We start from the raw sequence: 15,217 nt of genomic DNA on the forward strand, positions 1-15,217 counted from the left end.
TTTTAAGTCATTTTGTGCTCATGCGCCGAGGATTGTGTACCGCTGTCTGCTTTTCCGCGCGATGATTCAATGTTTCATGTACGGTTAGAAGGGATTTGGCTTCCGAAGCAGTATGCCATTGTACCTGGCTTTTTCATCTAGGTCAGGTAAAAATTCTATCAATATCAGCTTTTCGGCCCCCAACAGGCTGGAAGCGCCTGGAATGTTGGATAGATGCACTTTGCCTTCAGCCTCGTAAACTATCAACTGAAATGCCCCATACGCTGTAAAAATATCCTGTGTTCTTTCATTCCAATTGTCTCCTTCTATGAGTAAATGCTCACAGCACTACTGGAATTTGGATAGGTACAGAGAAAGATGCATGTGAGTCAGGAGAGTGCCTCAGATTTTCATATGTAATGAGCACACAAATTGTGCTCAGTTTTTTACAAGGATCAGGCCTGCTGACAAATTGTGTTAGTTATGCAGAAATTTATATCACCCTGGTGATCTGTTTTCTTTGCTTGCAACAAGATAACTTAGTTAATATAACTTGTATGTATGATAACTTAGTAACAAGATAACTGTGTTGTGCACTTTAACAAGATAACTTGTTGAAGCTTTGGTTAATGCCAGCACCACTTGCGATCAGTGGTTTAAAGTGATAATACTATCAAAGATAGTATTATCATATTTACTGATTGTCATAACTTGGTATTTTGAATGGAAAGAGTGAGGAGGTACAGCCTCTTTGGTACTAAGTGGAAAAATATATCCACAACAGGCAGTTCAGTTGTGTACATGAACCTCTGATTTGTTGAGTATTACTCTTTTTACCATAGCAGACATCAGTTTTTTATTGATGTGTGTGGCTGATTGTCATGGCATTGGTGCACTATTGCCATATTTTCCAGTGTCAAGTATTGCTAAACAGCTGAAGACATGGCAACTGACATTTCATCAAGCTTCAGCTGCTCTACTCTCATATCTCAGCAGGATCCTTGTCCACCAAAGCACCCTGCTGTCAGATCATGTGAAAACATCCAGGAGAGATGGTAGGTGGAAATAACACTTGCATAATTTGCATTTTTCTGTGACTACAGTACCACCCTGTGGTGAATGATAAGCCTGTATCTTTACAAAATGGGCAGCAATGTCTTCATTGCTAAGTAGCCCAAGCTAAGGAATCATTCAATATTTCAAGATCATTCTGGGAATGTGCTGTGAGTTGAATTTGCTGGTGCACTTATGGCATCTTTTCATGGCCAGGATCTAGTCTAAATATAGTCAGATATCAGGCTGATCTGTTAGCTATTGTGTCAGTTTTACCAAGTTCAAACTACTTTCAGCTTTTTAAAGCAAAATTTTCTCATAACAGTCTGTTGTATGCTATATGCATTGTTGTTTGGTATTGTATTTTTTATGCTGTGTTGAATGTGCGACTGGCTCCAGTCTGTGTCAGTACAGTTTTCAGTCCAGTCCAACAGTTTACAAACTCCTTAAATCCATGGAATGATCTATTACATGTGCATGGGTCCAATTTTTGAAAAGTGTTAGTATTGTGCCCAGATTTTGTGTTGTGTCTCCACTGGTCAAATGTATGGTCAGTTCCATGTAACATCATGTATCACATTGCCTGTTTCCTGACTGGGAATGAGTGCACTATGACCAGTGTAGCCAAGGCCCCCTAAGCCACCAATATCAACATTTTACTTCATATGATTATCACATCATTACTTTATTTCAGAGATCTCAGAGGGATTTGACAGTCTTTCCGGACTGCTTTCTGACCTGCGATCGGCACAGGACGATGCTCAACAGGAAGTGTCGAGAGCTTTGAAGGAGCGCGATAAGCTTCTTACATGTCTGCAAAGCAAAGACGAAAACGACGATCGAATGCAAGGTGACACACTCTGTGCACACCTTTGTGTGACAGAGTCCACAATCCCAGTTAGTTTTACTGGAACTATGCAAATGTTTTCAACTTCAGCTGCCTGGCTCGGCTAGGTTGTGACGGTTTCTTCAGGCTGATGTCTTCGCAACTTCTCGGTTGCGGGTTCTGGTAGTTTCAACTACCGTGGCACGCGTGCATGCTGTGAAAGATGTTAAGCTTTTGCAATGCGAGCTGTTAGATCAGGTGGCTTCAGCAATAGCGCAATATCTATACGATTTCATCTTCCTTATTCGATTAACGTGAAATACGTATCATTGCCAAATGAGACACGGAAGGTATTTAGTTTGGCCAGAATACTTTGATCGTACCGTCAAACGCCGTGAAACATTGCAAACTGTATGATTCATGGACTGCAGCTGCCATTACCTGCCCGAGCTGCATCAGCTCTCTTCATTCAGCCAGCAGCCATTTTTTTTTCAAGCAATGGTATTAGCGAAATGGTGCACATGGTATTAGCTGTTCACAAGGTGTCTGCTTCATTAGCTCATTTTTTGGCATAATTTGCGTGACAACCAACTGACAGCTCTCGCGCCTGTGATCGCCACGCTTGTCCAACGTCGAGCGTGACGTGCTGTGGGAGTCAGTGCGCCTCGGCTTGCTGCAGATCTCACCAATTCAAAGGAGCTGTAGGTGCGACTGAAAAAGCGATCTTGATGACACCCGGATCGCTCTGGATTAATCGCTCATGCTCTGTGTTTTAGACTTCTGAGTCAGCTGAATGTAGCACTCGGATGGCACTCGCATCACACTGGACTAATCGCTCATACTCTGCGTTTAAGACTTCCTGAGCCAGCTGAATGTAGCGGAGTCGAGATGCAGCAATCTCCACGATCAGCTGGATTTCATGAAGAAAATGTATACGAACGCAGAACGATGTGCTCAAGCACGGAAACCTGCACCCTGTCGGGAACCGGAGGCCCAACTTCCTGTCGGAACCGAAGCCCGGCACCCTGTCGGAACCGAAGCACGACACCTAGAAACCGAAATCCGGCACCCTGCCAGAGTAACAGTCCGAAGAAAAGTGCAGCAGGTAATTGGACACTAAACATATTTGCTATCTGCTCATATTAGTAGTGTTATATCTATGGAGTAATTAGTGTGTTGACATATTAGATTGGCAGCAGAGGTTCGATCGCGTGGTCACCTGTGGCAACGTTAGATAGTTATCGCGTTCATGCCTTTATATGACAACTGTATTTGCTTCTGGTATGCTGGGCTTCTGCGATGCGGTTTATTCAAGTGTCTACCTCACACAGAACCATCCTTACACGAATGTGTTCTTATTATGCTATGTTAACATAGGATCACTGGACCGGCGTCGCGTTACTGGTTTTGCTTTTTATAACAGCTGCTCCCGCCAGAGACTTCCGTGAGCTCGAGCACCACCAGAGCGTTGGCATTTTACTGACGAGGTTGAGGAGCTCTGCCCCGGCCCGCTATGTGGCTGGCGTGATATGCTGATGCCACGGACGGCGTTTCGTGGCAGCATCATGTTGGGAAACGCTTGCCAGTTTGGTTACACTCCAAACGACACGATGTGTTCCGCCCAATTATGTGGCTATGTGAAGTTCGAATTGCTAGGAAGCATTTCGAAACCTCAGAACCTGATGAATGCCCTGTTTAATCGATCACGGTTGTTTAAACACCGCGCGGTTAATTGAGCATAAACACATTTCATCAGTATGCAAAATTGCATATTCTACCGCAGCATGTCCGCCAATAGTGCTGAGGAACATTTTGGATGTGCTATATGCGTCTTGTCATGGATTACCATCTATTGTTGTTCCCCCCAGTCAACTGAAACCCTCGGTCGACCGCTGGTTAGTGCCCGTGAGTGTGGCGCTTCGTCCAGTTAAGCCCTAGCAGCCTTGTATGACCACTGACGCACTGCGGTGTTCGCATCGATTTCCAGTACATCATCCAGCGGCGACGGTCGCTGTCCAAACTCGACGCACCCACAAGCCAGCCGGGTCGCCCGCCGCGCCGCCGCCAGAACTGCTCCTCGCCGTCTCTGCGCAATTCGAACCCCTGCACGTACCCGCTCGCCGGCCAGAAAAGCCGCCATGCTCCCGCGGCAAAGTCACAAACCAAGCGTGAGTCACTGGGCTAGGCGACAGATGCTAGTACCTGTGGCTGAGGATGAACTGGCGCAAACGCTATGTCGATAAGGTTGTTGTGCCAAGGCTCTAGTGAAATACCGCAGCGACATGTCCTGATGTGGCATGAAGTATTTATGACGGCGCAAATGGAAATGCTAATGACGTACAAACAGCAGATGCGACGTTCCACTGCATAGCAGGCGTAGTCACCTTCCACTTGTGGCTTCACATGCCGTCTTGATTAGGCTGTCTCAATTCGCATTTCTTTTCTGGCTGATCCCCACCGCTGTTTCAACATACGTGAGAGACCATGCTTGCTTACCTGTGATTCAAGACGCGCAATAAGGTGCCTTCCAAGTACGGCCCGTTGAAAGAAGGCACGGACTGACGACGCCATTTTTCAATAGATGTGCGGACTCAACCCGAGAGAATGTAGTAAATCAAATCAATCTGAGGCAACCAAGTCTTTTCCTTTCCACTGACCTTTCCACGTCATGGCCCACATCTGACAATGCTAACTCACTTCATTCACTCCCACTCCCACCGACTGACACTGCGTGACGGTGACCACGTGCCGCGGACTGTCTCTTGCGGCCGCGTGACTGGACTGGCGGTGCGGCAGAGTGTGCCCACTGACCACGGCTGTCGGGGGCCGTCTGAGACGGCCCGCGTGACTCGACTGGCGGCGCGGCAGAGGGTGTCACTGACCGCCTTTTGCTGCCGCGTGACTTGACTGGCGGTGGGGCAGAGAGTGTCCACTGACCGTCTGTGCGGCCGCGGTGACTTGACTGGCGTGGGGCAGAGAGTGTCCACTGGCCGTCTGTGCGGCCCGCGTGACTTGACTGGCGGTGGGGGCAGAGAGTGTCCACTGGCCGTCTGTGTGGCCGCGTGACTTGACTTGCGGTGGGGCAGAGAGTGTCCACTGGCCGTCCTGTGCGGCCGCGTGACTTGACTGGCGGTGGGGCAGAGAGTGTCCACTGGCCGTCTGGTGCGGCCGTCGTGACTTGACTGGCGGGTGGGCAGAGAGTGGCCACTGACCGTCCTGTGCGGGCGCGTGACTGACTGGCGGCGCTGCAGAGGGTGTCCACTGGCCGTCTGTACGGCCGCGTGACTTGACTGGCGGTGGGGCAAAGAGTGTCCACTGACCGTCTGTACGGCCGCGTGACTCGACTGGCGGCGCGGCAGAGGTTTCCACTGGCCGTCTGTGCGGCCGCGTGACTGACTGGCGTGGGGCAAGAGTGTCCACTGGCCGTCTGTACGGCCGGCGTGACTTGACTGGCGTGGGGCAAGTGTGCCCACTGACCACGGCTGCCGGGCCGTCTGAACGTCGCGTGACTCGACTGGCGGCGCGGGCGGGTGTCCACTGACCTCTGAACGGCCGCGTGACTCGACTGGCGGCGCGGCAAGGGTGTCCACTGACCGTCTGAACGGCCGCGGACTCGACTGGCGGTGTCGAGCAGAGGGCGTCCGACTGCGTGCCGAGAGCCTGATCCAGCAGACGGCGGCCGCCGCGACCGCGGCGACGAGACGGACGGCGACGGCGACCACCTCTGGTGCGACAAACGCCAGCGCTCCAAGTCACGCTGCAGCGGCGCCGGCATACTGGCCAACGCCTTCCAAATGTAGGTGGCCCGCTCGACGGCCTCTGAAATGTGGCCGGTACCCCTGTCTCACGTAGCTGGATGTGAATCTGCGACAGCGGCCTGGATTTTCTACGGCCCTGGAACTTTAAAAGATATGCGGGGCCGGATGGTGTGTAGCGAGGTGTAAATTTTGCGGTTGAGCTAGTAAGTAAGCATACTTTGGGAGAGGGGTGATTTTTGGCCACCACCACACACCTGTTTAGTACCCGCAAACACTGCTGAGGGGTTACAACGCTTGAGTGACAATCAAATTGTTCATAGTTATTAGACATTTTGGTAAGTGTGGCGTTCGAGGATCCACGATCACTGACCGCCTGTTCGCCCTCTGTTGCTGGGTAACTACATGCGCGGCGCAGCCGGGGACATCGGACTGCGTGGTGGACTATATGGCGACGCGACCAGTTCTCCGCTTGTTCAAAGGAGTGACATTCCTCCTCCATGCTGATTGTTGCCTATTCCCTGGCCATATGCCGCATGTGCTCTGCTGCGTGGCCAGTGCCTCTGCCCCCGCCTGTTAGCCAGTTGTGTGAGCTCTTGGTCCGCGCGCCTGACTGGCGCTTGCACCTGCAGACGTGCCGGGCTCGTGCAGGAGCTGCGCGAGCGCTCCTCGCGCTGCGTCGCTGGCGTCGCGCGCCAGCCGCTCGCCGCCGCGTGCTAGGGGCTGCCGGCCGCGCCGCCGCGCCGCCAGCGAGTCGGCCGGCCGCCGGGTGAGTCCTGCCACCTGCGGCGACTGCCCGCCATCCGCGGCGGCCGCCACTGTCGCGCCGATCTGGCTGCTGGCCTGGGCTCCAGTTCAGCAGTAGAGAGTGTTTTCCTGGACATGCCGGCACATTGCTGGGAGGAACGGTTCGTGCGTGCGCAGGATGGCAGGACTGAACATCGGCGCCATATCTTTCGAAGCTGCCAAGGGTCTTGGGACAGTTTAAGTAGCGAATAAACATGACCACTGCTTACTGGTACTTGCGCTGGCTTGCACCGTGCGTGGAGGGTATCATCGATCCGAAATGTTGTAAGGATCTGTCGGTCGCTTTCATGTAACAAAGCAAGCCGCGGCCAGCGATTTGGGATATACGGACGAGGAACAGTTCAATCAAACGACCCGTCTCGCCAATGGAATGTGCCTGAATAGCTTTCATGACGTGGCTGGTGCTCGGAATGGCTAGAAGTGTGCCGTGTTTGCGACTAAGCAATGCACTCCGCATACGGCTTCGCAAATGATGCTGGAAGCTATATGTGATGATAACGACACGTTATTGTCAGGAGCGTTGGTGTGGGCAGGTTGTCCTGTAATGATCGGGTGGCTGTTCAGCTCTGCCGGTCGGGCGCCCGTCTCGCCTGGTTGCGCCGTGTCCCGGCGTGCCCGCAGCCTGAACTGACTCTCTGTCTGCCAGTGCGGCCCCGACTCGGGCATCGACTCTGACTCAGAGTCGCCCGTTCGCGGCTGGCGCGGCACACCATGGAGCGGAGCAGCGCACCAGCCGGCAATGCGACCCGGCAGTACCAGATGGCCGCGCGCCGCTGCCCTTCCTCTCGTCGTCGGTGAGCACGCGCGCGCCGCTGGGCCGCCACCGTCGCTGCCCCTTCCTCTCGTCGTCGGTGAGCACGCGCGCGCCGCCGGGCCGCCGCCAATCGCTTGCCCTTCCTCTCGTCGTCGTGAGCACGCGCGCGCCGCCGGGGCCGCCGCCAATCGCTGCCCTTTCCTCTCGTCGTCGTTGAGCACGCGCGCTGCCGCCGGCCGCCGCCGTCGCTGCCCTTTCTCTCGTCGTCGGTGAGCACGCGCGCGCCGCCGGGCCGCCGCCATCGCTGCCTTCCTCCTCGTCGTCGGTGAGCACGCGCGCGCCGCTGGGCCGCCACCGGCGCTGCCCTTCCTCTCGTCGTCGGTGAGCACGCGCGCGCCGCTGGGCCGCCGCCAATCGCTAGCCCTTCCTCTCGTCGTCGGTGAGCACGGCGCGCGCCGCTGGGCCGCCGCCGTCGCTGCCCTTCCTCTCGTCGTCGGTGAGCACGCGCGCGCCGCTGGGCCGCCGCCATCGCTGGCCCTTCCTCTCGTCGTCGGTGAGCACGCGCGCGCCGCCGGGCCGCCGCCGTCGCTTGCCCTTCCTCTCGTCGTCGTGAGTACGCGCGCGCCGCTGGGCCGCCGCCATCCGCTGCCCTTCCTCTCGTCGTCGGTGAGCACGCGCGCGCCGACGGGCCGCCCGCTATCGCTGCCCTTTCCTCTCGTCGTCGGTGAGCACGCGCGCGCCCGCCTGGGCCGCCGCCGTCGCTGCCTGTCGCGGGCCGTGGATCCCGGCCAGCCACGCCGGCGGCTGGTGCTCGGTGTCCTCTTGACAGTCATTGTCTCGGTCGTTCGGTGCCGACCGCGCGCTGACTGTCCTGGCGCCGCGTCCGCAGAACACGGGCAAGAGCCACCACAAAAATCGCGGCGCCAAACATCCAGCGCGTGATGAGCCTGGCCCAGGCAGACGGGCGGCTGCACGCGCGCCGGCGCCCCGCTGCCCGATATCAAGGTGGGCCGCATGCCGCAGCGGGGCCCCTTCCTGCGCTTCCGTCGCCGCAAGCCATTCAAGTACTACGACAAACTGGAGATTGACAAGTACAAGATCGAGGTGGACCCGCGCAGGTAAGAGCGCTGGTGTCGGCGCAGGCCGCACGCCGTGGGCCTGTCGTGCACTGCACGCGGTAGGCGCCAGCCGCTTTTCTTTGCTTTGTTTTGCAGGCTAGTGGCACATACGGCACATTGATTTTCTACAAGATTCTTGCGTGGCTTGGTTTTTGTGTTCGTTTGCAACATGCGTGAATAAGTTTGCTTTGCTTCCGAGGTTGATTTGCCCACGTGCGGGGTGTTTTCGTGACCGGTGTGCTCTCTGTTTGCCAGGCTGGCTGGACGCCTGGGCGCGATGACCATCACCACCCACGTCCACATGTAGTGCGCAGCGGCATCAGGCGCCAGAAATTGTGGTTGATGTAATTGATTTGATTGGTTGTAACGCGTCCACATACTTTTTTCCTCGACGCTTAATACCAGTAGGCGATAGAGGAGATAATTGCGGGGAATTAATTAGTGATAGCAACAGCGAAGCTCGCTTATGAAGTGATGAAGTGGGCTGTTATCTGCCGACACGTTGCAATGCTTTTAATGGAGGGGTCAACGTTTTCTATTATGCATGCGAATTTGTGATATACCTTCTTTTGTTCATTTCTCGCGTTGCGTGCCGAAGCTATGCAGTGAAGAAGGCGGATTTTTGCTCGCTACTTTTTGTGGCGTTATGGCGCCATTCCGTGTCGTTTTTCGCGCTATTGCACGAAGGACTCGGTTTTAATATGTGCGTGCTGCCATCTGCGCGGATTACATGACTCCTGTCCCCTTGACGGATGTTAGTCTTGGTCTTGCACTCACACAGCGCCGTGTTGATACATGCGTGATACGCTTACACTAACATGGTGCATTATATGGCATATAGGCCGCATATATGGAGCTTAGAACGTCATTTACCTATCATTTGTGCGTGTGGTGTGGCCGCTGTAAGGTGTTGTACTTGCACGGTTGGTGGCGCCACCTATTCACGTGACTGGCTGTGTGCTGCCGTCGTGCCGCCTAGCTGCGGGCCGGACAACACGGCCGACTTCGCGCGGTACGAGCGCGACCGCCAGGGCTGCGTGACCGACCAGACGGAGACGGTGACCCGGCGGGCGTTCCGATCCACCGCGGCGGCCAAGGTGACACACTGGCGCTCGGGTGGCGCGCCTCAGCCCTGTCAGCGGCGCGGGAGCCGGCTGTCCTAGACGGGGCTCGGTGAGAGGCGATGCTGTAAACCGGCGCGTGGGGTAGGAACGTGGTCACTCATTTCTTACGGCGAGACTGCTTCCCAGCCGTCCTGTTCGCGTCTGGCGTGCATTCCGTGTGTCCTCTTCCGATTCGTGCTGGTTGTTGCTCCCGCCGTTAGCGTATTGCCACGTTGTGTGTCGAGCCGCGCGTGCGTCGCCACCTCGCCTGACGCGCCGCCGGTGCCGCGCCGCAGTGCTACGGCGGCGACGAGGACGCGCGCTCAGCGGCCTCGGCGCAGGTGCAGAAGATGCTCTGCAACCCGGCCACGCTGCGACGCACCAAGCGGAGCCTGAAGCAGCTGCTGGAGGAGCTGGCCGAAGAGTTCGCCGGGCTTGAGTGCGTCTGCCAGCGGCTGGAGACGGACATGGGCCGCACGGACGGCAGCGTCGACCGCTGCGAGCTCGAGGAGCAGATCGGCCGCCTGGAGATGATGATGGAGGAGCGGCGGCGTCAGGTCTGCTGCCTGCTCAAGCTCTACAAACAGGTCAGTGGCGGCCGCCGCCCGCCAGTCTGGGCGCCGGACTGGGGTGATGGCGCACTCGGTGATAACGTGCTTGGTGCACTTCGAGAATGGTGGTGCTGGACGTAATGGTGTGATCGAGTAGGAGCCGCTCCCTGGTATTGTCTCGGTCGTTATTAACTCATGTTGCAAGATTTTTCATGAGGTGGCTCAGTTTTATGTGAAGATGTAACCGAAAGCCACAATTATTACTACACTCGTAACGCGCACATTTTGAGGCTCGTTTTGCACACAGTGCAAACAGTTCATACGTTTCAATCGCTGCAGGAATACAGCCCGGCGCACCTGTTTCATGGCGCGCACGCAGTTTTGCACTGGGTTTGTTGGGTTTCCTTCGCGCGGCTCCGCGACAGCACAAGCTGAAGTAGGGCACATTCAGGGGTTTCATTGATCGTGTGTTCCTATTCCAAGTATTTGCGCATGTACAGCGTGTCGTCCAGAAAATGATTCATCCCATGCTTGTCTCATGGACGATTGGAGCTGTGCTCTCTCGCTGAGAAGCCGTGCCCGTCCGCGAGTGTGTCCGGCATACGCCGGTGTCCACCGGACACGCTCAGTGTGCGGTGATTTGTGACTGGCGCGTGCTGCGGCAGATCAAGAAGCTGTCGCGCAGCAGCGGCGGCGGCGGCCAGGACGGCTGCAGCACGCGCTGCTGTCGGCGGCCGGCGCCGCGCGGCGGCCGCGGCCTGACCTCCCGCCCCGGCCGGCCCCTGAGGATCAACACGCGCGTGCAGGTGAGCCTTCCCCGGGCAACCACTCAGACAGGCCGCGTGGAAGGTACACTGATATATTGTCCGGCTGGAAAAGAGACGGGTCGACATTTTTTTTAGCGACGCGTGTTACATGCCGCTTGTACGTATTGAAGCCGTTACCTGCCCATGAAGAGCAGAGTAGTCTTTGGGGGTAAGGGGGGGGGGGGAGGTAAGAGGACTGTTGGATGTCGTTCGTTTGATTTATTGCTCCTGAGACACTGCCTGTCTGATCTGCCGCCGCCCGGTGGCTTGGCGGGAGAGTCTGTTGAATGGCCTTCGCTCCATTCGACAGTGTCGCTCTGATGCGTCCGTGACTCGGACTGCTACAAGCGCGACAAACTGACCGCTTGTGCAGAATACAACACTGTGTGACATGGGCACACAGCTGTGTTTGGTACACAATACAACCATTCGTGCATTTGAATTGCCCGCATTCAGACCGTTTAACGTATCAACTTTGAATGAAAATATTCCGCCTAGTTTGCGATTTGAATATTCCGCCTTGTTTCCGAATTCCGATTCCAGTCCGACCCCGTCAATCAAAACACGAACATTACCCCAGAACAACAGTAAGGTTAACACCAAATCACCATAATGTGTATGGTTTTGATACAAACCTGTACATTAACATTCTGAACTGTTTGAGGATGTAGACATGGCTTCTCTTTCACAATGTGGGATAAGACATTTGTTATTTTTTTACAAGCAAAAAAATCGGCTCAACCCTCGTGATAATGGTAAAATGCTAACTCCATAGAAATTCTAAAGCAATGCGTTTTGGAAACCGTTGCACTCAGTCGGGTCCAATCCATTCCTTATTATCAATCGATAAGTGTGTCCAATCGATAAGTGTGTGTCGGATGCCATCAGTAGTTAATGGCTATATGCAGTGGAATACCAGTCATTCGCGCTTTGTTCTCGTCATACGCGATTTTAGTAGCTGGCGCAAATTAGTTCGAATAAGTACTGTTGATTGAACTGTCCATCATTCAGACGAAGCATGGCCGTGTAAGGTGAACATGTGAGCGGGTCCGGTGTCCTAGTTCTCTTTTGTCACCGCATGCACTATTTTTATGGATCGAAGTAGCTCTAGCCGCATGGTTTGGTGATATTTGCGTTTTTGGAGCCAGCTGTGTTAGGGGTTAGCTGGTCGCGGGCAAGCCTGCATCTGGGAGCATCAGACTGTCTCGGCTGATGCATCGGACACTGTGGCGCGACGGGGGGCCGCCCTGCTACATGCCCAAGTATGCTCACGCGGTGTTAGTGATAGCTCCGCGTGTAAAGAAACGGACTATCCAGACACTTTAATTGACCGTAAATCGGGGTTTGGTGGGACGTTCTGCCGTTACCATCGCGAACGGTGACACACGTGCCGACTGTGGGCACAGGCCATCTTCGGACACTGGCATATCTCTATACATTATCTCTAGACATTGACACGCTTAGCGATCATCAGTGCAAGCACCGAGGACGTGACCGGACCTTCAAGTCAGAACCCACTTGACTTCAGCTTCTGTTGAATATGCGTTGGAGACACGCCGTACCATCATGCACCTGCCTGTTCAGCGGGAGGGGAGGGGGCTGACGTCGCCCTGCCCCCCCCCCCTCCCCCCCCCCCGACGCGCACGGCCGGTCGCTGGTTGACGTGCGCTATCCGTCCGCAGCCCAACAGCGTGCGGCCCCGCGGCGTCACCTTCTCCATGCAGAAGAGCTTCCCGATGCGTCCGTTCCAGCCGCGCTCGCGCACCGCCGGTCAGTGCCGGCCCAAGAAGACCGGCTCCAAGCACGCGGCGCCCATCCACTGCGCCCAGCTGAAGGTGCTGCGGGACATGCGCAACATTCAGCGCCGCATGCGCATCGAGATGGGCGAGGAGTACTAGCGCCGGCGGCGGGCGCTGTCTAAATCGGCCGTCCGGTCTCGTCAGGTGTCCTGTGTCGAAATTGGCCCGGTCAGCGGTCGGCCCGTCCGTCCGGACCCGCGGGGCCGTGGCACTCAGCGGGGGTGACGTGAAATTGTGCTGGTGGTGTGGAGGCCGGCGTCGAAGCGGCGTGGTTGCGAACATTGCGAGACGAAAGCGAACTGCGATAAGGGAGTGAATACAAAGTATTTTAGCAGAGGCGTGTTTGCTGCAGGGTCAGGGAGCTAGCCTATCTGGTAGGAACGTGTGAAAGACCTTTCGATCGGTGAAGAAGAGTGTCAAATTATCCTGGAGGTAGCATTTCCCGTCAGCAGAATGCTAACCGTGGACGGTTGCCCAGTGACGTGGAGAGTGCTGCACGGCATCTGTGCGTCGTAATACAGTACATCGCAGTTTGGTACTGATTTGCCTCGATCCTCGCTCCCCATCCACCCACCCTCTATCCTAAAGCACTGCTCTTCGCGGCTGCGGCCACCGACTGTCGGCTGCCCTCGATACCCGTCCAGTGTCGTCGTCTGGAAGCTGAACGTAGGCGCCCCTCTCACCCTTACGCTTTGCGGGGACTGTCTCTGTCTCCCGATTGGCGAGATTCCAATCTGTAATACCCAGGAAGTTTGCAATTATGTAGAACCTGTTAACTTTGAAATCATGACTCACCCGTTCAGTCAGTGTAAGACACGGGCTCTAATGTGCCTAACTCATTCGCGGTGGATCAGCGCGCTAAACGTGCGACACTCGCACGCTACCAAATACATTAGGGATGTGTGACACTTAGTAGGCGCAAAATGACCGCTGTAGTTGGCACGCCCGAAAAATCCAAATATCATCATCCGCCCTGGCCTGGATGTCTTATTGCGCGCGTCAGCACGCCCAAAAGCTGCGTTTGAGCGAAATACGTGAGACGTTGCGGCTTATCTTCCTGGCACATATGTCGTGTTAAGTTCTGCTCGCTATTTACGATGAGGTATTTTGGCAAAGTTTTTGGGGTTATCGTGGGCCTCCGGGCGCTAGTATCACAGAATACGGGGTCACGGTGATAAAAGGCTTCTGAGGCAACTGGTCGCTCTAGGATTATAACCACCTGTTGATATCAGGATTATAGACACCTGGTGACACTAGGATTATAACGATGGCGCTGGAATTATGACAACGTTTCAACTGCGGCGTCAAGTTTCACAAAAATAAACGTTATACTGCTCGGCAAATAGTGCAAAAAAGACCCGTGTGAAATGCACTGCACCTGGCCTCGGAAACCACTTGAAAGCTTATGTGGTGTGCCTTTTCCTTAAAACATACACGTAACTAGCAATGCGGTGCGGTGGAGCTGCTCCGGTGATGCTGGTCTTCAGCATTGGCAGTCTCTGCTGATTCCTCAGCTGTCAGGTCGAGCGTATTATCAGGGCAGGCACGTCCTGCGTCAGTTATCTCGTACTACCCTTGATTATGAAATATAGCGGTGTAAACCAATTTTTGCTGGCTTGTCGTATCCAGACTGTTAACGAATCCATTTTACGTCATTTTTCTAGGGCGTGGGTTAATATTTATGCCGTCGTGCAATGAAATATTTGTAATCCTTTACGCTTAAAATTATCGCCAACATAAGAGAAGTTCTCTTTTAGAAAACCGCGCAGACTGCGATGCTGATAATTTTTATGATCTTGGATGGACTTTTATCAACTTATGATGACCTCGAACCCCTCCAAAAGTGAAACCTCTCAAACCATTCTCGACCAGTTGATAGCTATCCCGATGATCAGGCCCGGCCTCGTATGGTAACGTCTCCAAACGTCCCTAAAATTACATATAACGTGCTCGTATTCCTTTTTGATGGCCTTAGATGGCCGCTTTAGCTTGTTCAGCATGCATAGACAGCGCCACCCGTACAGAGTGGGTTTATCGGCGTCAATAAATTCATCGGATCCCACAAACGCCGCCATCCGTCCGCGGAGGGTCGACCTCCAGCATAAAGACGGGCGCCGAGGCTGCTCACGAGCCATCTCCACTGTCAGCTCGCCTCGCATACCGGTGGCGATACGTCCAGGGCGCACAATGCCCCCGTCACAGAACACGCGGCGGGCGCCCGATCGGCATCGCCAGCGCGCTGCGCCTCTGTCGCGGTCTGGAGCGGCACTGCACGTGGCGGTGCCGTACCGCATCTCTGGCGAGCGTGCATCCACCCCCCAGTTCGCACGCTCAGCGCGGCGCGCCCGGCGGGAGTGGCGCTGGCCGGCGGCCTCGGGCAGCCGGCCCGAAAGAACGGTTTGGGACCGGCCAGAATCCTGCGCAAAGAGCGTGGTCGCGAACTCCCGGCCGCTGCATCAGGACGAGACTTACGTCAGGATGGTGTGCCTGATGTAGGCAAGGCGGCGCCGCCGTGCATCCGCAGGATTATCGGCTGACGAATGGAAGGCTTGTGGTCCTTTGGCAGCGACCCAAGGCACGTGTGCCGGGCAGTTAACTTAAACCGCGTCTGCGTCACGTGTTCATACCTTTTGGAGCTAATGGTTGTCTGAGTGACCATTGAAAAG

The sequence above is a fragment of the Pollicipes pollicipes genome, unplaced genomic scaffold (genome assembly GCF_011947565.3).
Source record: "Pollicipes pollicipes isolate AB1234 unplaced genomic scaffold, Ppol_2.1 Scaffold_4881;HRSCAF=5763_pilon_pilon_pilon, whole genome shotgun sequence".
Lineage (NCBI taxonomy): Eukaryota > Metazoa > Arthropoda > Thecostraca > Pollicipedomorpha > Pollicipedidae > Pollicipes > Pollicipes pollicipes.